General features: G+C 48.6%; 1 long non-coding RNA gene across 1 annotated transcript; it reads left to right on the forward strand.

Annotated features, from left to right (window-relative positions):
- The first annotated feature begins 2,247 nt into the window (after positions 1-2,247).
- Positions 2,248-22,268, forward strand: LOC125344960. Its single transcript, XR_007209681.1, has 3 exons — positions 2,248-2,261; positions 5,906-5,932; positions 22,162-22,268. It is a non-coding gene; the product is annotated as an uncharacterized LOC125344960 (long non-coding RNA).
- The last annotated feature ends 2,897 nt before the right edge of the window (positions 22,269-25,165 follow it).

Here is a 25,165-nt window from a genome sequence, read left to right on the forward strand (position 1 = left end):
ACTGATATTGTACTAATTATTAATTAGCAGCACTACAAATTAAACTATCTTCTACCCAGGCTTCGGTGTATCTGTCAGCTATTATCACAATGCTGCATAATGCCACATAACAGCCCAACAGCTACCACAAAGAAGGCAGTTGCCCCTTACTACCACCTGGCTCCGAGCCTCAACAATCTAGGGCTCCTCTACTGACTCTCAGACTTCTCTATTGTCTCTGACATTTCTTGGTCCAGCACACATGTGGAAGGGAGCAAGACCTGCCACAAAAGCACAAGAATCTGGCTCTGGTCATGTCCTCTGAGACAAGATGAGGATTAAAGACAGCCTGCCCCAGCCTGGTCGACATCACCGTGGTGAAGGGCGTCCACCCTCCTTGAATCTGGTCAAACACTGGAACTCAATGGCCAATACAAAATGGTAGCAGTAACTGGGCCACAAATGCCAGGACTTAGGAGTCTGGAAGCTTCCAGTTCCCATCTCCCTGGTGCATAGGAAGCTTAAGGAGTCCCATGGAGATGCCCATGTGGACAGAAACCAAGGCCAACACACCTTGTCAGCCTTGTGAGTGCGCCATGTTGGAAGAGCCCCAGCTGAGTGGCCCCAGCCTACATCCTGTGGAACAGATCTGTGCCACCGTGTCAGGACCTACTTGGTTGCACGCTTGTGTCCTGGGTCAATTAGAATGGTTGCTCTGAGTTCCAGAGTGTTCGGGGAGGCATGTTGCATAACTATAGACAACCAGAATAGACTGCTGGGTGCAAAGCCAAGGAAGAAGTCAGGAGAGGAGGCCCCAGTAGGATGCCACAGAGGAGCAGACGAAGGCCCTCACCATCACCAAGCGACCACTCCCACTGCCCTGTGGCTGGGGACAGACACCCAGTGGTTAGCCATGATATTTTGAACTGCCCCATAGAGATCATCCTATGTTAAGAAAATGAGGGAACCTTTCACCAGCAAAACAAATACTCAGTCCAATTCACTATAAGGAAACGTATTCAGAAAACAGCCATAGAAGCGGGGCCTTAGGTTCTGTTGCTTACATATGTATATACGTTAGTCAAAATACCTACAACCGAACAATTATACTATAAAATTTAATTACCTTGTAACTCATGAGTACCACGAATTTTCAAATGATTAAAAACCAAGTGCTTCTCAAAAAGGTATACATTTAAAAGTAGCTACTGACTTGGATACAAATTACCAGTGCCCAGTTTGACTCTTGAAAAAACATGCATTCTAAATCAACACCCAAAACTGGAGGAAAAGAGAACTATTATCCCATGAGGGTCTTCTTCAGCACCAATACCATCAGCATTCTTTTAACTACTAAAGACGGAAGTGGAAGTGCACCTACACTGAACCACAAATGGACTGTAGTGAATAATACACCATTCAGAGGGAATGAGAGATATGGCAATGTGTGCTACGTGTGGTCAATGAAAGTACAGAGCAGGGGTGTGTGTGCAGGTCATAGATGAGGCCTGGCATTTATTGTTCTTATCATGATGTGGAAATGAAATTCCAAGTTAATGTCCAGTTTTCTTTTTCCTACAGGTAGACAAACTGATTGAGAATAAGATAAAGAGAAGATTTGGCATTTCTCAGGGATGCCTCCGTGTATTGCGAAGGTGAACTGAGATCTAGGGTGATAAAAAGACATGATACGACACACATGAAGGTACAAAGAAGGCTCAGAAGAGAATGACACCAAAGGAAGAAAATATAACACTGTTGGCAGACTTGAAACAAGAGGTTTTTTTCGAATTATCACAGAGGAAGTAAAGAGATGATGGTATTAATAACAGAAATACCTGCATAGTTTGAAAATATCAGAACAAGTGACTAGAGATAGATAGATAGATAGATAGATAGATAGATAGATAGATAGATAGATAGATGGCTTAAAATTGATTGGAAACTGAGCTCTCACAAAGGTTGTTATGGAGAGGATACTTGGCAGTATTTCCCTGAACCAAGGTGGAAGGTCTAGATATTAAACAGTGATAGTCAAGAATTGCTAGAGCCAAGGTCTCTGGGGGAAGTTCAGATTGGCCTTGAGATTAAACAGTGCCAGTTAAGAATTGCTAGAGCCAGGGTCTCTGGGGAAGGTGAGATTGGCCTTGACCAGGGGAACCTGTTGTCTCTGCCTGCCCTAGGCTGAGCCCACAGGTGTGGGCCATCAACACTGATCTTTTCCCCTTCCCTCCCAGACCCCCTAGTTAGGGTGTGTTCTGATGTTGGCTGGGTTTTCCCATGTCCTTCTTCATTGGAATAGAGTTGTATTGATTTTTTATCTTTCTCCATAGATTCTAGGGAATCTTCAGCTCCTGAGATTCAATCCTTTGCTTCAGTTAGTCGGGACTGTAGGCTAGCTACTTGATTTTGAATCTCTTTTCCTTCTGACTGGTCTTTCCTGCTGATTTCCATGTCCTTGCTCTTAGGTCCTGCATGGACTTCTTTACTTCATTAACTTCATTAACTTTTTTTTGAGTGCTGTCTCTCAAATCTTTTAGCTGGGTGACTATCTTTTCTTTTGACTCTTTTAGTTCATTTATCTTTCTATTTGTGGAGGCCATGAAATTCTCCATTAATTTTTGCTTTGAATCCTCACGCTCTAGAATAGATGACTGAAGAGATTCAAACTTTTCAGTTATAATTTTTATCAGTAGACTTTGTAGATCATTTTGAGGGTTCTCTTCTATGTCTTTGATTGACTGCTCTGCTTCCTGTTTGTTTTGAGTGGGAGATGAGACTCCATTGTTTGCCATCTTTCTTGTGTTTCTTCTGCCCATTTGGACTGGGAATGCCAATCTACAAGCACATGTGAGCACTGTTTAAGACCCAAAGCAGACCTTACCAAGCACTGTTGTATATATCGTAGAAGTTCACAATTATATACAGATACCTTGTATACCCATATATACAATTAGATTTGGTGTTCCTAAAGAATACAACTTTGATATAACAACCAATCCTGAGCCGTGTATTCAGTAGTTACTTATTTACTGTTACAACCCTATGAGTAATTTTTGATCTTATATTAAGTTCTTTTTGGATGGGTTGGCTTTGTCTTTGAAGCCCTTTGATTCACTCAGATTGAGCAGGGATACCTTCTATCCAATAACCAGGGGTCAATGGAATCTGGAGGTCCTGGAAGTAAGTCAGGAGGGTAAGTTAGAGGTAGTAAAGAGAATAGAGTAAAATGTATGGGGAGGTTGATAATTTTAGTTTAGTGTCAGTGACGCGGAAATGTGGTGACAGTAGAATCAGTAGAAAGAACAAGGTTAAAATTAGAGAAAATGGAGAATTAGCAGAAAAGAGTGGAGGTGTTATTCATAAGAAAGTAATTTTTAAAGAAAGAGAATGTGAAGAGAGAAATAAAGAAAAAATACTGGAAGACAAATGCACAAAACAGAGAAAAATCATTTAAAAATAAACGCCAGAAAATCGAACAACAACCACAAACACAAAAACTTGAAAAGAAAAAAAGAGGTAAAAATGGAAAGTTAAAACCCAACCACATTTCCAAATTGCAAAAAATTAAAAAAAAAAAAAAAGGTTAAAAAATTTAACGCCTGGCTCTGAATAGGCTGTGGACTCAGCAGGGCGGGCCAACCCTGGCCTGGTTTACCCAGCTGACAGTTGCTTGCCTGGGGGAGGCTCCTCCCTTCTGGGCGGGGCGGCCTCCTGGCCAGAGATGGCTATGCAATTCAGCTCCATTTCGGGCTGGGAATTGGCTTCATCTGGGATGGGACTGTTTTTCTGTCTCGGGAAACATTTGTTTTCCCATTTGGTTGTTCATTGTGACAGCAGCTGCTCCCCGCTTTTGGTTTTAATTTAGGAATTCTGGAGGGCAGGGCACATCTGGCTGAGTTCACCTGAGTGTGTGAGCCCTGGTCTGGGCAGGGTTCATTCTCCTGGGCGGAGCTGGCTCTCACTGGTCAGTCCCTCTTGCCCTTTTCAAAGATGGCCCCTTTGTCCTCGCTTTCCCCAGGCCTGCTTTAGTTCCAGTCTGGTCTGACCCTATGCCAGTGTCAAATATGACGCTTTGTTCTGGCAGTGGGGGAAGGGCTGTCTTCCAGAAGCTGCTCTTGGGCACGTGTTAGAATGTCTTTTGTGTGTTACTCACGCTTCCTCTGCATTTCAGGCTGTCCATGCTCAGCCTGTGATTTGCTGCTGCCAGCTGGATGCATTCCTCCTGGTCGCTGCTGTGTGCTTTAGGTGCGGACGGTGTGGGGCACTGTGCAGGCACCAGCACTGGCATGGCAGCAGAATGTGGCATGGAGTTCAAATCTGTGTTTTCAGGCCAGCAAAGTCGATGTTTTCGTCCTGACCAGAATCCCTGCAATGTTATTACTTACTGGGCTGTCTTCTAACACTGAAAATGTCTCTGGAGTGGTAAAATTGCGATGTCGGAGGGCTCTGCTGCTCCTACGCCATCTTCTGAGAAGGCCCCTGTTTGGTGTTGAGTTTGCTGTGTGTGACCCTTCAAAGCTACACAAGCACCCGTGCCTGCTAGGGCCCTAGCTCTAGGCCAGGTAGGGGCCACCTCATGGTATACTGGGGTCAGAGTGGGAACAACCAGGAAATGGTGACTGGCTGTCTACATACCTCACTACATCTCCTCATTCCTTCCTGTCTGCTCTGCTCCCCTCCCCTCTGGTGCCTTCCTGATTATTTATTGGTATTTTAAACAAATTCAGCTGAAATCATGTGCGTGCGATGGTTCTGCTGCTACTGGCGTTTCATTAAGCTTTAATGTGTGGAGTGGGGAGCAAAGAGGAAGCCTCTCTCCCCAGGGTCCTTACACAGATGTCTGGGGACTTGGAGCTTGTGGGGCATGCTGGGGTGCAGGCCCTGGAGTTTGGGAAATGATCTTTTCACAAGCTTGTGCTTCTCAGTATCCTTCCTCCTTCCTTCCTTCCTTCCCTCCTTCCTTCCTTCCTTCCTTCCTTCCTTCCTTCTTCCTTCCTTTTTCCTTCCTTCCAACCACCCTTCCTTCCTTCCTTCCCTCCTTCCTTCCTTCCTTCCTTCCTTCCTTCCTTCCTTCCTTCCTTCATTCCTTCCTTCCTTCTTTTCTTCTTCCCTTCCTTTCCTCCCTCTACCCATCTCTCACATTCGGCTACTACTGAGGCTTAAATTCAGGGCCTAGGCATTGACCAGTAGCCTTTTGCCCAAGGCGAGTGCTTTAGTACTTGAGCCACAGCTCTGCTTCGGGATTTTTATTTGTCTGTCCTATTTCTTCTTCTTTCTACTTGTCTCTTCTTTTTTGGAGAGAAGAGTCTCACAGACTTCCCAGGCTGGCACAGTCCGCTGATCTCACCCTCCTGAGTAGCTTCCATTACAAGCATGAGTTGCAGCGTCCTTTCTGTTTTTCTGTCTCCCCACAGGCAGGCCTCCTCCTGTGGGCTGGGGGCCTCTGGGCTGGGCTGGAGGAGGGGAGGTAGGCACTGGGCAGTGGCCACCACCTCCACTGACAGCAGAAGCACGTTTTTGGGGTTGCTTTCGCCACTTCCTCCCCTGCAGGTCCAAGGGAAGGATGGCAGGCTTGGAGAAGGCATGGGTCAGGGGCCACCCGTGGCTTTAGGCCATAGACCATGTTCACCAGGGTCGTTGTCTCCTCCTGGTCTGAACCAGAGCACTGTTGTTAGAGTATTTTTTAGATTCTCAAAGATTCAGAGCCCAGTGGTTTCTGTTTGCTCCAATACAAACCTGCTTCAGATTTGCAGACTTCCCAGATTGAAGAATCCTAGTTGCCGAATCATGGTGAGGTCTTTGATCTGGACCATACCACTGGACTTCCCCAGCCAGAGCCCGCTGGGGAGCTCTGCACACCCCGAGCCCTTCTGCCAGGGCCAAGACTGGGCAGGACGGGAGGCAGGGGCCGGGTTGCACCGAGGAGAGAATGGATCCCAGAGGGGAGGCGGTGGCTGCATCTGAGCCCGTGCTGCCGGATTGCTTGTGTGGTGTCCGCCGCTGCCTCCTGTCCCTCCTCACGAGGATGTTCCAGTGAGATGCCCCCATCCCACAAGACCACTGTCCATCTCACGTGCTAGAAACACGGTCCAGGCGGGTGACTGCTTATTCTGAGAGCCAGTGGTGACAGACAGCATGAATCAAAGTGCTTGATCCAAAGCAAGGCAGGGGTTGGCTCTGTCTGAATCACCCAAGGGCTCGTGGCTCAGGCTCGCTTCAGACCCAGCTCAGCCCGTCCTCAGTCCTCTGGCAGCTAGGCCATCATCTCCTCTCCCCAGCACCACCTGGGTCTCATCACTTTAGAAATGGGTGCTCTGCTGCATAAAAGCCAGTCTATGTTGCTGGAATGAAATGCATCAGTAAGCATTGCAACCCTGGCTAAGAGTGGACGCTGTCATCTGCTGGGAGGTGACGTTGGATCCAGTTCCCCCAAAACAAGGAGCAAGGAAAGTATTGCCTTCCATTGCCTGGCCACACGACAGGAAAGCTTCCTCCTGGAGAGCCCAGGGGCCAGGGAGCTGCTGCGGCGGTCTGGACACGGGCTACATGCTCTCCGGGACCAGGTGCTACCATCCAGAGCTCTGGAGGTCATTGTTTCCATCCTGGGCCTCTGATTTGGGGGCCTAGGTGACCCCTTGCGATGCATGGGGCCACCTAATCCTGTGACCAAGCGGCCAGTCTGCTCCCAAGCCTCCTTTCCCTTCCAGGGTAAAGGTCACAATGATTCCTCACTCTTGGCTCCCCCTGACCAGTGCCCTGAGCATGGCTGAGCTTTTCTGTTTGTTTGTTTGTTTGTTTTTTTGGCCAGTCCTGGGCCTTGGACTCAGGGCCTGAGCACTGTCCCTGGCTTCTTCCCGCTCAAGGCTAGCACTCCGCCACCTGAGCCACAGCGCCGCTTCTGGCCGTTTTCTGTATATGTGGTGCTGGGGAATTGAACCTAGGGCCTCGTGTATCCGAGGCAGGTACTCTTGCCACTAGGCTATATCCCCAGCCCAGGGCTGAGCTTTAAACCATAGTGTGTGCTAGGGTGGGCGTGGCGCACACCTTCATCACAATCCCCTTCAAAGCCAACGTTATTTAAACAATTTCTCTTCTTTCTCTGCCATCTCCTTTGGTTGGTTGGTGGTGATTAAAATTTGCTTTCTCTGCCCATGTTTATTTTGCCGCCGAGTGTCGAAGGGGCTGGGTGTATTTTGAATGACTTTAGCTAGTTTGCCACTCTGAGCCCCCTGATGTCTTATTTATTGTTGAATTTTACAATGATCTAAATCAAAGTGAATTAAACCAGGGCTATTTTATTTTTCCGGTGTGGTTGTTGTTTTTCTAGACGGGGGCCCTAGTGGTGGTTCGCTCTACCCTGGATGTTTGGAGTCAGCCGATTTTTTGGTCTCAAAATGGCTGGAGATTCCGTCTCTCCGGAGTCTCTGGGTGAGGGTTCCGCCCTCCCTCCCCATGAAGTGCTCACGGGTGACTCAGGAGGAGCAGACAGGCCAGTCTCCTGGACTGTCTGCCTTTCAGGTCAAATGAGAACCACAATGCATGGCAGAGCAGGGTGAAATCACCAGCAAAAGCCTCAGGATGCTCCGCTGCCCTGAGCATTGTGTTGGCCAGACAGCATGTTGTACAGAGGTAGAGTCCACTCCTCACAGGTTGCTGTAACCAGCGAAGGACACACGTCAGCTTCAAAGTTGGCATGAATCACTGACTGAAAAATAAAAAATAAAAAAAGGCGAGGCACCTGTGGCTCATATAGGTAATCCTTGCTTCTCAGATGGCTGAGCTCTGAGGGTCTCCGCTTGAAATTGGCCTGGGAAGGAGAGTCCTTGAGGCCCTATCTCCACTTAACCACTAAGAAGACAGACATGGAGTGGTGTCTCAAGAATGGTAGACCACCAACCTTGAGCGAAAAAGCCAAGGAATGGAACCCAGGTCCTGAGGTCTAACACCAATATCGGCACAAATCAAAACCGATGTCCAAGATAACGTTGGTGCAAGATGTTCGCAGTGTGTGTGGCGCTTTATACTTTGCACACCACCTCCTTGGGCAGGAACTTGAATTCTCAAGTCTAGGGAATGGTGGTGAGCAGAGGGGGGATTTTGGCTTCATGTCGAGTTAATGTGGGCAGCCTGCCATGTTCCCTTGGAACCCGCTTATCGGATCTCCCTGCAGCAACAGTGTGCAATACGGGAGCAATGTGTGCAGAACCCCATATATTACAGAGCCAGGCTATGCAGGGACCTGATGAGCTGGCTGAAGCCTGTCAGAGCCTCACCTCCTTATGGGAAGAGTCAGGTGGACATAACTCCCACATGAACCCGTGTCCTGAGGATTTTAGAAATTTGCCTAGGCCATGGCTCTGCAGAGGCCTAGGAAGCCAGCAGCACTCCACGTGGTCTCTTGGTGTCTAGAATAACCTTTATTCTAGCACTTGTCTATGAAGCTCCTGTCTCCACTCCTGGGCTGAGCTTGGCTCTGTTGTGAACATCTCCCTCTCAGCCGCATGTCCCCCAGACCAGACCCAGACTTGCTACAGGTTCAACTTCCACAGATGCAACGAAAAGCCGCCACGAGGTGGCAGCACGCCACAGTCCGTTCCCCACCAGTGCATCCCAGACTGGCCAGCAGGCGGCCACCCGGTCACCCTGGTCCTGTGATTCCAGTGGCACCTGAGTCTCCACCAGAGTCCCTGGCAAAGAGTTGAACCAGGAAAGTGCCCGGGTTGGAAGTCATTCCTCTAGGATGCTCAGTCTGTCCCCTGCATACACTCAGGGTATAAACAGATTTCTCTGTGTCCATCATCAGCTTCTCCATAACCCCTTTGCTCATGCCAAGGATGAAGGAGACAGGAGCCGTGAGGACCCCTGCTGCCTGGTGATACCACTGGCAGACATGGGGCCTGGTCAGGTGACAGATGGAAATCCTGGGTCAGGATAGGAGCCGCTGGGAGGTGAGGTGGGCAAGACTTGAGAAGTGAGGACTGGGTCCTGTGTTCTAGGTGACGGGTATAAAACTCTGTCCATCAGGGCACGGACACAAGGGAACTCCTAGCTATGCTTCAGGATAAGTCTGCACTTGAGCCCTACTGGCTGGTAGAGCCTGCTCAGTTCAGGGCTGAAGTCTTGTAAGCCTAAGCAGCTGTGCAGAGTACCTGGTGATGGTGACCACCAGGGGGTGCTAGGAACCCCACCCCCACACGCTCAGGTGCGAGACCAGTATATAAAAGGACTTTGCCAACATTGCATTTCTTTTTTTAATCTTTATTGTCAAAGCGTGATACAGAGGGGTAACAGATTCATAGGATAGGCAGATAGTACATTTCTTGTTCTACTTGTTACCTCCTCCCTAATTTGCCCCTCCCCCTCTCCCTCTCCCTGTCCCCCAAGAGTTGTGCAGTTGGTTTACACCAAATGGTTTCTAAGTGTTGCATTTTGAATGGTTTTCCTTTTCTTCTTGGTCTCTTGAGTTTGGTATTCCCTCTACCTTCCGCTGGTCTAATACGCATATCACACATTATCCAGGGTACTCGTATGTAGTACAGTTGTCGCGAGGGTACAGCCTCAGGAAGGGACTGCAAGAGAAACAAAACTAGATAAGCCACTCAGTCAAACAAACAGACAAGGAAAAAGAGAAAAAAAGTGTATTACGAGTTCACATGGCGTTTTGAGACTAATTTCAGCAGAGGTAAAACTCTTCTTTCCATAGCGTGGGGTTCATTTCACTTCCTATTGTCTTATGTGGTCCTATGGGTATAGATATTGGGTATTCTGGTCTTCAATCATGACAGGCCTATTCCTGTACTAGCCAATCCCCATGAGGGACACCATAGGATTTATGTTTCTTTGGGTCTGGGTCACTTAATTTAGAATGATTTTTTCCAAGTGCTCCCATTTCCTTACAAACGGTGCAGTGTCATTCCTTCTGATAGAGGCATGGAATTCCATTATGTATATGTACCAGATTTTCCGGATCCACTCGTCTACTGAGTGGCATCTAGGTTGATTCCATGTTTTAGCGATGACGAGTTGTGCTGTGATGACCATACTTGCCACCAAATCCACTGCAGTTCTTACAAGCCCAACGCCTTCTATCCAGATAAGTCTGTATCTCTGCCATTCAGCACAATAAACACGTGGAGAGAAAAGTTGTGGACCCAACTGGAGAAGTTCCAAATAGCAAGCCAGTGTGGTGGGCCACCTTGCTCTCTGGCCTCTCTGGTAATACCGTGTGGCACACGGCTTTTTGCCAGACGTGAGGGTTTCTCCTGGGCTTCTATTTGCATCTCGTCTCCAGGATGCTCCTGACCCAAGGAGGAGTCTTGGCCTCCCTGAAGCTTATGGTCTAAATCTGTAAAATGGTATTGAGTGACATGGTACTTATTGAGCAAATTCTACAATGGGAAGAGGATTCGAATAACAGCTGAACTATCCACACAAACTTACCACGTACGAAGTGAGTGGAAAATCACCATCCAAGTACTTCAGGCTAAAAATATGCAACCTCGGATCAAATATCCAGCGAAATTGGAGTTCACATGTGAAGGGAAAACCAGATCTTTTCACACCAAAGAGGAGCTAAAGGAGTCTGTGAATAAAAAACCAGCACTACAGCGAATTCTAAGAGGGGAGCCCCACCCAACAGAGATCGTACAAGACACACAGTCAGAAACAGAAAGAAAATACAATAGTCAAAGTCCAATAGAAACAACAGCTCACTAAAGACAAGAAAAAGAAAAAAAGAGGAAAAAACAGCCCAACAAGAAAATTGAAGGAGAAAGAACACCCTTATCCTTGATCTCTTTAAATATAAATGGTTTAAACTCTCCTATAGAGAGGAGCAGACTGACAGGATGGATCCCCAAACAAAAAGTTGACATCGCTGCCTACAAGAGACCCACCTTACAGCAAGAGAAAAAAACAGGTTCCGAATGAAAGCATGGAGCAAGATCTACCAAGCAAACGCACCTACCAAACCGGCAGGTGTAGCCATTCTGATCTCAGACAAGCTGGACTTTTCATTAAAATCAAGTCAAAAAGACAAAGAAGGACACTACATATTAATACAAGGAAAAATCCAGAATCAAGACATCACGGTGATAAATGTATACTCACCGAACAAAAGAGGCCCGACATATGTCAAGCAAATTCTCACAGAATTACAGAACAAGATAGACGCAAACACAATCATAGTGGGTGACCTTAATACCCCACTCTCTCCAAGACAGATCCAACACCCAGAGGATTAGCATGGAAACTGAGGACCTAAGTAACACCATATCCCAAATGGATCTGACAGACCAATACAGAATCTTCCACCCTACAGAGACCCAATACACCTTCTTTTCAGGAGGCCATGGATCATATTCCAAAATAGACCACGTCATAGCCCACACAAAGGACCTCAGCAAATACAAAAGTATAGACGTCATCCCATGTATTATATCTGATCACAGTGGATTAAAGGTAACCCTCAACAACAAAGGATACCACAGAGGCTATACACACTCTTGGAGGCTATACCCACACTGCTATCCAACACTTGGGCCACAGACCAAATTAAAGATGAAATCAACGAATTCATAAGCCACAATGACAATGAAAACACATCACAAAGAAACCTATGGGACACAGCTAAGGCAGTACTGAGGGGCAAGATCATTGCCCTCAGCACTCACATTAAAAGAATGGAAGCAGAGCAGGTGAATAACCTCACGATGAAACTAAAACAACTGGAGAAACATGAAATGACAGAATCTAAACGACTAGGAGGGGAGAGATCACAAAGATTAAAGAAGAGATAAATCTGATTGAATATAGAAAGACCATTCAACAAATAAGACTAAAAGCTGGTTCTTTGAAAAAATAAACAAAATTGACAGACCCCCACAACACTTACAAAAACAAGAAGAGACTCATATACGTAAAATCAAAGACTCCACTGGAAAAATTACAACAAGTACACACGATATTCAAACAATCATAAGGAGCTATTTCCAAAAGCTCTACTCAGCAAAAAACAATAATTTTACAGACATGGATTAATTCTTAGAGAAGTACAAACTGCCCAAACTGAACCAAGAAGAAATAAATCAACTAAATAAACCAATAACTTACAGTGAGATACAGGAGGTAATCAAGAACCTCCCAGCAAAGAAAAGCCCAGGCCCAGATGGATTCACCAACGAATTCTTCAAAACCTTTAGTGAGGAGCTAATACCAATACTCCTCAAAGTCTTCCGTGAAATCGAAACAGAGGGAGAAATCCCAAACTCATTCTACGAAGCTAATATCATACTCATTCCCAAACCAGGCAAAGACCCAACAAAAAAAGACAAGTACAGACCAATATCACTAATGAACACAGACGCAAAGTTCCTCAATAAAATATTAGCTAACAGGATCCAGAAACTGATCACGAAAATCATACATCATGACCGAATAGGCTTCATCCCACAGTCACAAGGATGGGTCAACATCCGTAAATCAATCAACGTAATTCACCACAAAAACAGATCTAAAATTAAGAATTACATTGTTATCTTAGTCGATGCCCAAAAAGCCTTTGAAAAAATACAACATCCATACCTATTAAAAGCTTTGGAGAGAACAGGAATAGATGGAACATTCCTCAAAACAATAAAAGCCATATACAACAGACCAACTGCTAATATCATATTAAATGGAGAGAAACTTAAATCATTCCCCCTAAACTCAGGAACAAGACAAGGATGCACACTTCTTTTCAACATAGTGCTGGAATCCCTAGCCATAGCAATAATGCAAGAGGAGGACATCAAACGGATCCACATCGGCAAGGAAGAAATCAAGTTATCCCTATTCGCAGACGACATGATCTTCTATCTGAAGGACCCAAAAAACTCAGTCCCCAAACTCCTTCACCTATTAAACCAATTTGGCAAATAACAGGATACAAAATCAATCCACAAAAGTCAGCAGCTTTTCTGTACACCAGCAATATACAAACAGAAAAGGAAATTATGGAAACATTTCTATTTACAATAGTCAAAAAAAGAATAAAGTACCTAGGGATCAACTTAACCAAGGATGTGACAGACCTATTTAATGAAAACTATAAAAATCTAATAAAGGAAATCAAAGAAGACACAAGGAGATGGAAAGACCTCCTATGCTCATGGAAGGCAGAATCAATATAGTGAAAATGGCCATATTGCCCAAAGTGTTATACAAATTCAATGCAATCCCCATCAAGATCCCAGCTACATTCTTCACTGAAATAGAGAAAGCAACCCATAAGTTCATATGGAACAGCAAAAAACCTAGAATAGCCAAAGCAATTCTAGGCAAAAAAAAGCAGGGCAGGAGGTATCACAATACCACACTTCAAGCTCTACTACAAGGCCATCATAACAAAAACAGCATGGTATTGGTATAAAAACAGATCGGAAGACCAATGGATTAGAATTGAAGATCCAGAAATAAAACCACACTCTTACAGTCAGCTGATATTCGACAAAGGAGCTAAGGACATACAATGGAATAAACATCACCTCTTCAACTACTGGTGCTGGGAGAACTGGGCAGCCATATGCAGAAAACTCAAAGTAGACTCAAGCCTATCACCATGCACCAAGATCAACTCAAAATGGATCAACGACCTCAATATCAGACCTGAATCCTTGAAACTAATGAAGGACAGAGTAGGAAAGACGCTAGAACTTATAGGCACAGGAAGGAACTTCCTGAATAAAGTCCCAGGGGCACAACCAATAGGGGAAAGACTTGACAAATGGAACTACTACAAATGAAAAAGTTTCTGCACAGATAAGGACATAGCCACCAAAATAGAAAGACAACCAACGATATGGGAAACGATATTTACCAGCAGAGCAACAGACAAAGGCCTGATATCTGTCATCTACAGAGAACTCAAAATCTAAGCCCCTCCAAGCCCAATAAACCTATTAGGAAATGGGCAAAGGAGGTAAAGAGAGACCTCACAAGAGAAGCTATAAAAATGGCAAAGAAACACATGAGGAAATGCTCAACATCCCTGCTAGTAAAGGAAATGCAAAGAAAAACAACCCTGAGATACCACCTCACCCTAATTAGAATGGCCTATACTCTGAACTCAGGCAACAACAAATGCTGGAGGGGGTGCGGGGAAAGAGGAACCCTTCTCCATTGTTGGTGGGAGTGCAAATTAGTACAACCACTTTGGAGAACAGTATGGAGGTTTCTCAAAAAGCTCAATATAGACCTACTCTATGACCCAGACATACCACCCCTAGGCATCTATCCTAAACAGCAAACCCCAAGATATCAAAAAGACATTTGTACTTCCATGTTTATCGTGGCACAATTCACAATAGCCAAAATATGGAAACAAAACAGATGCCCCTCCACCGATGAATGGATCCAAAAAATATGGTACTTACACACAATGGAATACTACATAGCGATTAGGAATGGTGAAATATTGTTATTCGCATGGAAATGGTCAGAACTGGAACAAATAATGTTGAGCGAGACAAGCCTAGAACACAGAAAACAAAGGGGCATGATCTCCCTGATATATGACTGTTAACAAAGGGAGACGGAGAGACAGTAGAGACCAAGTCTGTGAAACCAAAAACTGCTTGTCAAATAGTGTTCCCCACAGGATTGGGGCAGCGACCCAACAGCATGTAACTAAAACCAAACAATTACTCAACATATAAAGGTCAAAAATTGACCTCTCAGGGGAATACAATAGCTCAAAAGCTAAGTATTTACGTTCCTATAAGACTACTGTCGACATGTGGTCATGAAAAAACATGCATTCTAAAGCAACACCCAAAACAGGAGGAAAAGAGAACTATTATCCCACCAGTGTTTTCTTCAGCTTCAATACCATCATCATTCTTTTATCTACTCCAGACAGAAGCGGAAGTGCACCTACACTGAACCACAAATGGACTGCAGTGAATAATACACCATTTAGAGGGGATGAGAGAAACAGCATTGTGTGCTACGTGTACTCCCTGCAAGTACACAATAGGGTGTGTATGCAGGTCATAGATGAGGCCTGGTATTTATTGTTTTTATCATGAATGTGGAAATGAAATTCCAAGGTAATGTCCAGATTTCTTTTTCCTACAGGTAGACAAACTGATTGAGAATAAGATGAAGAGAAGATTTGGCATTTCTCGGGGAAATTCCAAAGGTATTCCGAAGGTGAACTGAGATCTAGGGTGATGCAAAGACATAATACTAAACACATGAAGGTACAAAGAAGGCTCAGAAGACTGACAGCAAAGGAAGAAAATATAACACTTTTGGCAGACTTGAGACAAGACTATTTGGGGAATTATCACAGAACTAATAAAGCGATGATGATATTAATAACAGAAATACCTGCACAGTGTGAAAATATCAGCCTAGTAAGCCATTAAATTCATAAGAGAAGGCAAGGGAAAGAAATAAGAAGTAGCACGTGTGGAAATGTCTTAAGAAACCAAAACTAGAAAAGTTATCAAAACAGTGAGTAGAGTTGGGTAGATGAAGGGCTTACAATTGAGTGGAAAGTGAGCTCTCAGAAAGGTTGCTCTGGAGAGGCTACATGGCAGAATATCCCTGAACCAAGGTGGAAGGTCTAGATATTAAACAGCCCCAGTGAAGAATTGCTTGAGCCAGGGTATCCGCGGGTAGGTCGGATGAGGCTTGAGCCAAAGAACCTGGTGTCTCTTTCTTGAGGAGGTTGAGCCCACAGGTGTGGCCCATCAACAATGATCTCCTCCTCCCCCTTCTGTGGCCCCTCCCCGCAGATAGGGTGTATTACGGTGCAGGCTGGTTCTTTCCCATGTCCTTCTTCACTGGAGAAGAGTTGGCACATACCGGCTTGGGTCATTGTTTAGGGAGTCGCTGATCTCCGATGCACCAGTTCAGCTGATGGCAGTGCTCTGTGTTTTCTCCAGATAAATACATGAAATATGTGTGTGTGTGTGTGTGTGTGTGTGTGTGTAACCATATATGTGTGTGTGTTTATAGTCATAAACATATGTGTACTTATATTTATGTACGCACATATTCCTGTATATTTACCCTTCTGCAGCCCTGCCTGACAATTTATCTAACATCCAAGTCTGTAGATTGTTATTGAAGAGAAAAATGCCCCTTCATCAGAGTAGTGCATTTAGTAATGGAGATAGCATTGTAAATGCCATCCAAGTGGAGCTCAGTATGGAGGGGCACTCATGCGTTGTTAGGCCCCCGGGGGGAAGGTTAGAGGGGACTCACTGTGAGCCCGTGTCCCCGAGAGGCCCTGGAGAGCCGGCAGGCAGGGTCCCTGGGACAGCCCACCGGTGCTGCAGGCCTCCGGGGTCACCGCCCCGGGAACCTGCTCTTGCATCTCAGGTAATCGCGGAGGGTGTTGGCCATGAGCCGGGCAGTTCTCTTAGCAGGGGGCTTTCCGGTGCTGACCACGGGCCTGAGGGCCGCCGTTGTGGGGCCGGAGGGGGCGCAGGCTGCTGCCTGGCTTTGGGGATGAAACCTTCCTTCCCCACCTCCAGCAGCTCCGCCCGCACCCGCAGCCCCGGCCCCCAAGGCACCCTGTTCTAATCCTCCTCCAGCTGGGTTTCCTTGCTGGGCGCCTCCTTGGTGCGGGGCTGGCCCTGCGCTGCAAGCCCGGGGTTGGGCACCGCGGCGAGGGCGCTTCTGGGGAAGCGGGTGCAGGAGCATCTGTGTCCGGCGGCCCCTGCTCTCCTGGGCCTGGGCAGCCCGGATCCTGGCGCTCACGGCCTGCAGACGCTGCTCCCGCTCCTGGCGCAGCCGCACGAAAAGCTCCTGCCAGGACTCGCCCGGGGCCGGGGTGGCCTCCTTAAACTCCTTTCTGCAGCGGACTTGCCACAGCCTGTCTGTGCCGCCGGGTGCCACGGTCCTGCTGTGACCGTTCCCGGGACTGGGGTGCTGAGCTGCGGGAAGAGGCTCGGGCACGAGCTCGAACAGAACGCGGGGTGTCCGGGCACCACCGAGGGAACTGTGCGGGGGAAGCGCGCAGACCTCCTGGGCAGTGGAGGGAAGAAGCGGGAGGGGCCTGGGTCCCGAGTACACCGGGGTCCTCAGGGCCACTCTGTGGAAAGGGAAGGCTGCCCCTTCCTCTTCCTCCTCCTCTTCACCTTGCTCTTCCTCCTCATCTTCTCCTTCCCCTCTCGGCTCTCCCCAGGGCACAGAGTCCCCATGCGGAGGGAGTGGAAAAAGGGAAATCCGCCCCTGTCTGTGCAGCACACCTGACTCGACTGGCCCCCCGGGGAAATCCGGAGGGTCGCCCTCGGGCGGCACCGTTGGCTCCTCTCGGGCGGGATCAGGAGCTTGAACAAGAACCAGCTTGCCTGCCTGGTCTCCCTTGACCTCGCTACTCGTCGGGACCCTCTCCGGGGATTCCAGAACCACACCTGCCTCCTTCATCAGCTCTTCCCACTCAGCCCACTCCGACTGCATGGGGCCATCCTGCCTGGGCTCCCGAGCGCCATCCCGCTCGGGGTCCTGCCCCAGGAGGGCTGGCACGAGCCCTGGGTGGCGGCCCAGCAGAGCCACGGTCTCCCAGCGCAGGTCCAGCTCCTTGGCCAAGCTGCCCACCCGCTGGTGCTCCCTAAGCCCCTGAACCGTGCTCCTCACTCCCGTGGTCTCCAGGATCTCCGGCATGAAGGGTAGGATGGAGAGCAGCCTCAGGGTCTTCCGGATCTCCTCCGTGTCCCCGCTGCGGGCCAGGTGCTCCTGGAGCTGCCTGGCGGCTGCCCAAGCCCCCTCCACAACCCGGGTTCCGGGGCCACACGGCTCCTTGGCCCCGCTCTGAGAGGAAGGATCCGCACCTGCCAAGCTCCACCTCTTCCGCTTCTGCTTCCTTTCCCTGGGTTCCTGAACTTCCTCAGTGGGTGCTGGAGCGCCATCCCGCTCCTGGTCCTGGCCCATCAGCTCTGTCCAGAGTGCTGAGTTTCCACCCAGGAGAGCCAAGCTCTTCCAGCGCTTTGCCATCTCTTTGGCCAAACTGCCCACCTGCGGGTGTGCTCTGAACGCCTTCACTGTCCTTCTGACTCCCGTGGCGGCGAGGATCTCCGCCGTGATGGGCAGGACGGACAGCAGCATCAAGGACTTAAAGAGTTCCTCCTCTTCAGTGCTGGAGGCCAGGCGCTCCTGGAGCTGCCCCACGGCCCCCCACACCCACTCGTCCACCTGTGTGATGATGCCACACTGGAACACGTGTGGAGAGATGCAGGGACCACTCACCTGGGTTCCTCGATCCAATGGCTCATGAGTCCCGCAGTGAGAGAAATGATCCGGCTCATCCTCTTCCTCTTCTCCTTCGTTCTCCTCCTCTCTTTCCCCGTCCCCCTCATCCTTCCTCTTCCTCTCCTTTTCTGCCTCCCTCTCTCCCTCTCTAGGGCCATCCTGCCTGGGCTCCCAAGCGCCATCCCGCTTGGGGACCTGCCCCAGGAGCACTGGCACCAGCCCTGGGTGGCGGCCCAGCAGAGCCACGGTCTCCCAGCGCAGGTCCAGCTCCTTGGCCAAGCTGCCCACCAACTGGTGCTCCCTAAGCCCCTGAACCGTGCTCCTCACTCCTGTGGCCTCCAGGATCTCCGGCATGAAGGGCAGGACAGAGAGCAGCCTCAGGGTCTTCCGGATCTCCTCCGCGTCCCTGCTACGGGCCAGGCGCTCCTGGAGCTGCCTGGCGGCTCCCCAAGCCCCCTCCGCCGCCTGGTATCCTGGGCCCAGAGGCTCCTCGGCCCTGCTCTGAGAAGAAGGATCCGCACCTGCCAAGCTCCACCTCTTCCGCTTCTGCTTCCGTTCCCGTGATTCCAGAACTTCCTGGGTGGGCGCTGGGGCCCCATCCCGCTCCGGGCCCCGGCCCATCAGCTCTGCCTCGAGCGCTGGGTTTCCACCCAGGAGAGCCAAGGTCTTCCAGCGCTTCGCCATCTCCTTGGCCAAACTGCCCACCTGCGGGTGTGCTCTGTACGCCTTCACTGTCCTTCTGAGTCCCGTGGCGGCCAGGATCTCCGCCGTGATGGGCAGGACGGACAGCAGCCTCAGGATCTTGCGCAGTGCGTCCCCTTCGGCGCTGGAGGCCAGGCGCTCCTGGAGCTGCTCCCCGGCCCCCCACACCCAGTCCGCCGTCTGCGTCCCGACGCCACCCAGGTCCAGGTCTGCACACAGGCCCGGGCCGCTCACCTGGCTTCCCGCCTGCAGTTCCCTCGCCCCGCTGGGACAGCACTGATCCGCGGTGGATGCCTTCCACATCTCGCGCTCCTGCGCCCCGTTCCTCTCCCCCTGCCCCGGATCCTCCTCCGTGGGCTCGGGAACCACAGCCTGCTCCGCGACCTGGCTACGAGCCTCTGACGGGTGGCTCGGCACAGCCAAGATCTCCCAGCGCTCGGCCAGCTCCTTGGCCACACTGCCCACCTGCTGGTGCTTGCTCAAGGCCTCCAGCGTCCCCCTGACACCCGTGGCCGCCAGGATCTCCGGCGTCATGGGCAGGCGGGAGAGCAGCCTCAAGGAGCGGCGGAGCTCGTCCGCGTCCGTGCTGGAGCCCAGGCGCTGCTGGAGCTGCCGCACGGCCCCGCACGCCCACTCGGTCGCGCCCATGCCGATGCCCACACCGTCCACGTCCTCAGAGATGCGCGGGCCACTCACCTGGCTTCCTGGGTGCTGTAGGTCACTCGCCGTGCTCTGGGCACTCCTCCTCTGGTCGGTCGGTCGGTTGATCGGTCGGTTGGTGTGTCGCTGCTGCGAGGCTGGCCTCCGCTTCCTGCTCTTGGTCTGCTTCCTTCCGTGGTCGCCTTCCAAAGCAATCCGGCCGGCCAGCTTCCCGCCTTATATAGGCCTCTGCCTGACCCCCCCTCCTGACAGCTCCGCCTCTAAACCCCTCCCCACGGCACACGCCCTCCGTGCCCTCGGGTCCTGCCAGGGGTTCTGACCACAGGCCTGGCCTTCCACAGGGTCCTCCCCCCAACTCCACGGCCCTCTGCCTGCTCTGCCCTTCTTGTCCCGACCTCCTGGGTCCAGATAGCCCTCACCCTTCCCTTGACCTGGGGTCCCAGCCTCGGTGCCATGGCCCTCTCCACCAACCCTCACTTTGTGTCAACCCTGAGGACCATATCCTCCCTCTCTGGCCCTTCATTTCCTCCTCTCCCCATAGCCCTAGGCACACTTTTGTATTTACTCCCCAAACTCCAGGGCTGGGGACCATTTCTCCTCCGTGTATGCATGTATATATATACACACATGCGCACATATATCTAAGTATACACATATATAAATCAATATTTATGTTTGCACACATATTTTACATGTCTGTATGTTTATACAGGCGTGTGCATTATTCCTCCCTTTCCTTCCCTTCTCTGGTTTCTTTGAGGGGTTGTGGGCCTGCTGGCCTTCTGGGGAACAGATTTGTTTGCTTGCTGGGTTTCAGATACAGGGTCTTAGGGGAGGTCCAGTTTGGCCTTGAGCTTGGGAACCTGCTGTCTCTGCCTCCTGTAGGCTGGGCTCACAGGTGTGGGCCCTCAGACACTGACCTCCCACCCCCTGCTGTTAGGGTGTGTTCTAATGCAGGCTTGTTCCTTCCGGGGTGGTAGTACACAGGCTGGGTGGATGGGTTGTAATTCCCCAATGTGGTTCTGCATTGTCCTCCATCCTGTCATGTGTGGGCACTTCTTGAGTTTGGATCATTGTTTAGGGAATCTCTGATCATATATGCCACTATCCAACATAGAAAAATTGTTAGGTATGTGAGTAAAAAGCTTTTTGAGGCAATTGCAAAAGGAGTTTCTTTCCAGGTTTTATAGAAAAGCTATTGATTTCTGAGGGTTTATTTTGTATGCTGCTACATTGCCAAAGGTTTGGATCAGCTCAAGTAACTTGGGCTTAGACTCTATGGGGTTCTTCTTGTAGTTTTTTTTTTTTTTTTAAACTACCGGACATGCTTATTTAAATAACTTCCCTTTAGTGTACTATTATCATATATATGAAAGTGATAGTGCTACTTAATATTTTTTTTAATTTTTATTATCAAACTGATGTACAGAAATATTACAGTTTAATATTTATTAAGATACCATTTTAAGTAACCAAATTCTCTTTTTGAATTAATTTAGATGAATGTTATATGCACACTTTAATCAGGGAATTCAAGAGACCTGGAAACAAGTTATCAGGAGACAGGAAGACTCGGATAGTACTCATCATCATCCTGTTTCTTGTTTTAAACATATACAGAAAAGCACAGAAATGTCATTTAAACAGAAGAGTATATTGGGAACCCTTGTACTTTGTAACAATCGAAGCAAATATCCCCTGGCTAAGACATGGAGTACCTTCAGTATCTTTAAATCCCCTCACCTGTAAGTATCCATTCAGACAAACTGTTCAAATCCTTCTCATTTTCTTTCTGAATCTTAAAACCTTTGGCTCAAGGCGAGTGCTTTACTATTTGAGCCACAGATCTGCTTCTGGCTTTTTAGTTGTCTCTTCTATGTCTTCTTCTTTTGATTTGTCTCTTCTTTTTGGAGATAAGAGTCTCCCAGACTACCCAGGCTGGCTTTGAACCACAGTCCGCAGCTCTCAGCCTCCTGAATAGCTTCGGTTACAGGCATGGGTGGTGGCGTCCTTTCTGTTTGTCTGTCTCCTCACAGGCAGGCCTCCTCCTGTGGGTGGGTGCCTCGGGGTTGGGCCAGAGGAGGGGGAGGTAGGCACTGGGCAGTGGCCACCACCTCCAGTGACAGCAAAAGGACTTATTGATGGGGTTGCTTTCGCCACTTCGCCCCTTGCAGGCCCCAAGGAAGGATGGTGGGCTTGGAGGAGGCCTGGGTCAGGGGCCCAGCATGGCTTCAGCCCATAGACCATGTTCATCAGCATGGTTGGCTCCTCCTGAGTCTGAACCGGAGTCCTGTTGTTAGAGCTTTTTTTTAGATTCTCAAAGATTCAGAGCCCAGTGGTTTCTGTTTGCTCCAATACAAACCTGCTTCAGCTTTGCAGTCTTCCCAGACTGAAGACTCCTAGCTGCCGAATCATGGTGAGGTCTTTGATCTGGACCATACCTCTGGTCTTCCATGGCGAGACTCCGGCTGGAGAGCTCTGCTTGTCCCTAGCCCTTCAGGCAGGGCTGAGTCTGGGAGGGGAGGGCAGCAGGGGCCTGGTTGCACTGAGGAGGGAATGGATCCCAGAAGGTAGGCAGTGGCTGCATCTGAGCCCATGCTGCCCGGATTGCTTGTGTGGTGTCCGCCGCTGCCTCCTGTCCCTCTTCATGAGGATGTTCCAGTGAGATACCCCCAGCCCACAAGCCCACTGTCCATCTCACACAGTAGAAACAGGGTCCAGGCGGGCGACAGCTTGTTCTGAGACCCAGTGGTGATAGACAGCATGAATTAAAGCGCTTGATCCAAAGCAGGGCAGGGCTCTTTCTGAATCACCCAGGGGCTCATGGCTCAGGCTCTCCCCGGACCCAGCTCAGCCCTTCCACAGTCCTTTGGCAGCTAGGCCATCATCTCCTCTTCCAAGCACCACTTGGGTCTCATCCCAGTAGCAACGGGTGCTCTGCTCCATAAAAGCCAGTCTGTGTGGCCGGAATGAAATGCATCAGTAAGCGTTGCATCCCTGCCTGTGAGGGGACCCTCTCATCTGCTGGGAGGTGACGTTGGATCCAGGTCCCCCGAAACAAGGAGCATGGTATCTAGCTCCTTCTGTCGCCTGTCCACAGGATGGGAAAGCTTCTTCTGGAGGAGCCCAGGGGCCAGGGAGCAGCTGCGGAGGGCTGGACGCTGGCTACGTGCTCTCCATGACCCGCTGCCACCCTCCAGAGCTCTGGTCATTGTGTCCTCCTGGGCCCTGATTTGGGGGCCTAGGTTACCCCTTGCCATGCATGGGGCTGCTTAACATTGTGACCAAGTGGCCAGCCTGCTCCCAAGCCTCCTTTTCTTTCCAGGGTAAAGGTCAGGACGATTCCTCACTCTTGGCTGCCCCCTGCCCAGGGCCCTGAGCAGGGCTGAGCTTTAAACCTTCGTGTGTGCTAGGGTGGGCGTGGCACACACCTTCAGCACAATCCCCTTCAAAGCCAAAGTTCATTGAATAGTTTCTCTTCTTTCTCTGCCGTCTCCTTTGGTTGGTTTGTGGTGATTTAAAATTTGCTTTCTCTCCTCATGTTTATTTCGCTGCCGAGTGTCGATGGGTCTGGCTGTATTTTCAATGACTTCAGCTAGTTTGCCACTCTCAAACCCTGCTAGTGTATTTATTGTTGAATATTTACAATGATCTGAATCAAAGTGAATTAAAACAGAGATATTTTATTGTTCCGGCGTGTATGGTGTTTTTCTTTTTTTAAAATTTTTATTGTCATTCTGATACACAGGGAGGTTACAGTTTCATACGTTGGGCATTGGATACATTTCTTGAACTGTTTGTTACCTCCTCTCTCATTCCCCCTTCCCCCTCCCACTTTCTTTTTTCCCCATGAGTTGTTCAGTAGATTTATACCAAGTAGATTTATACCAGTAGATTTATACAGTTTTGCAAGTATTGCATTTGTAATCATTTGTCTTTTTACCCTATGTCTCTTGATTTTGGTATTCCCTTTCAGTTTCCTAGTTCTCATACCAGTATACACGGTTTCCAATGTACTCAGATAAGATACAGAGATAGTGCAGGTACAACCTCCACAGGAAGGGGTTACAAGAGGATCATCAATAATAGAAGGTACGGTTTCACATTGCATGTTGAATATAATGACAACAGTAATATAACAGTCGTTTCCATAACATGGAGTTCTTTTCACTTACCATCATCTTATGTGTTCATAAGGGCATAGCTATTGGGCTCTTGTGAGCCTCTGCTGTGACTAGCCTAAACCTGTGCTAATTGTTCCCTATGAGGTAGACAATAGACTCCATGTTTCTTTGGGTCTGCCTCACATCACTTCATATAATTTTATTGCAAGTCCTTCCATTTCCTTAAGAATGGGGCAATGTCATTCTTTCTGATAGAGGCATAAAATTCCACTGTGTATATGTACCACATTTTCCTGATCCATTCGTCTACTGAGGGGCCTCTGGGTTGGTTCCAAATTCTAGCTATGACAAACTGTGCTGCAATGATCATTGTTGTGCTGGTGGCTTTAGTGTGTTCTTGTTTGTGGTCTTTTGTGTAGATGTCCAAACGTGGGGCTGCTGGGTCATAGGGGCGCTCTATGTTTCGCCTTGCTAGGAATCTCCATACTGCTTTCCAGAGTGGCTGAACCAGTTTACATTACCACCCAAAATGAAGTAGGGTTCCCTTTTTGCCACATCCCTTTCAATATTTGTTATTGTTAGTTTTCTGTTTATAGGACGTTCTTACTGGGGTGAGATGGAATCTCAATGTGGTTTTGATTTGCATTTCTTTTATGGCCAGTGATGTAAAGCACTTTTTCATATGTCTCTTGGTCATTCTCATTTCCTCATCAGAGAAGTCCCTTTTGAAGTCTTTAGCCCACTTGTTGAGAGGGCTATTGGTTCTTTGCGGTTTTGTTTTGGAGGAATGTAATTTGTCTAGTTCTGCATATATTTTAGATATGAAGCATTTGTCCATTATATAGCTGGTAAAGATCTTTTCCCAATCTGTGGGCTTTCTGTTTATCTTGCGAGTTATGTCCTTTGCCCTGCAGAAGCTCTGCCGTTTGATGCAGTCCCATTTGTCCATCCTTTCTTTGATTTGTCGCATATGTGGGTGTTTGTTGAGGAAGCTCCGTCCTGTGCTAAGAAGCCCGTGTCTTTCTCCTACTCCTTCCTTTAGTGTTTTCAGGGTATGTGTTTTAATTTCGAGGTCTTTGGTGCATTTGAAATTGATTTTGGTGCAGGGTGATATATAAGGATCTAGTTTTAGTTTGTTGCAGGTGTTGAACCAGTTCTGGCAGCACCATTTGTTAAAGAGGCTATCTTTCTTCCAGACTATTTTTTTTAGCTCCTTTATCAAAGATTACGTAGGCATAGACTGTGAGTTCATTTCTGGGTCTTCAATTTTGTTCCATTGGTCTTCAGGCCTGTTCCAGTACCAATGCCAAGCTGTTTTTATTAGTATAGCTTTATAATACAACTTGAAGTTTGGTATTGTAATTCCTCCAGCACTGTTCTTTCTGGTTAGAATTGTTTTGCTATTCAGATCTTTTATTGTTGCATATGAATTTCTGGATTGCTTACTCTATTTC

The sequence above is a fragment of the Perognathus longimembris genome, unplaced genomic scaffold (assembly GCF_023159225.1).
Source record: "Perognathus longimembris pacificus isolate PPM17 unplaced genomic scaffold, ASM2315922v1 HiC_scaffold_4890, whole genome shotgun sequence".
Classification (NCBI taxonomy): Eukaryota; Metazoa; Chordata; class Mammalia; order Rodentia; family Heteromyidae; genus Perognathus; species Perognathus longimembris.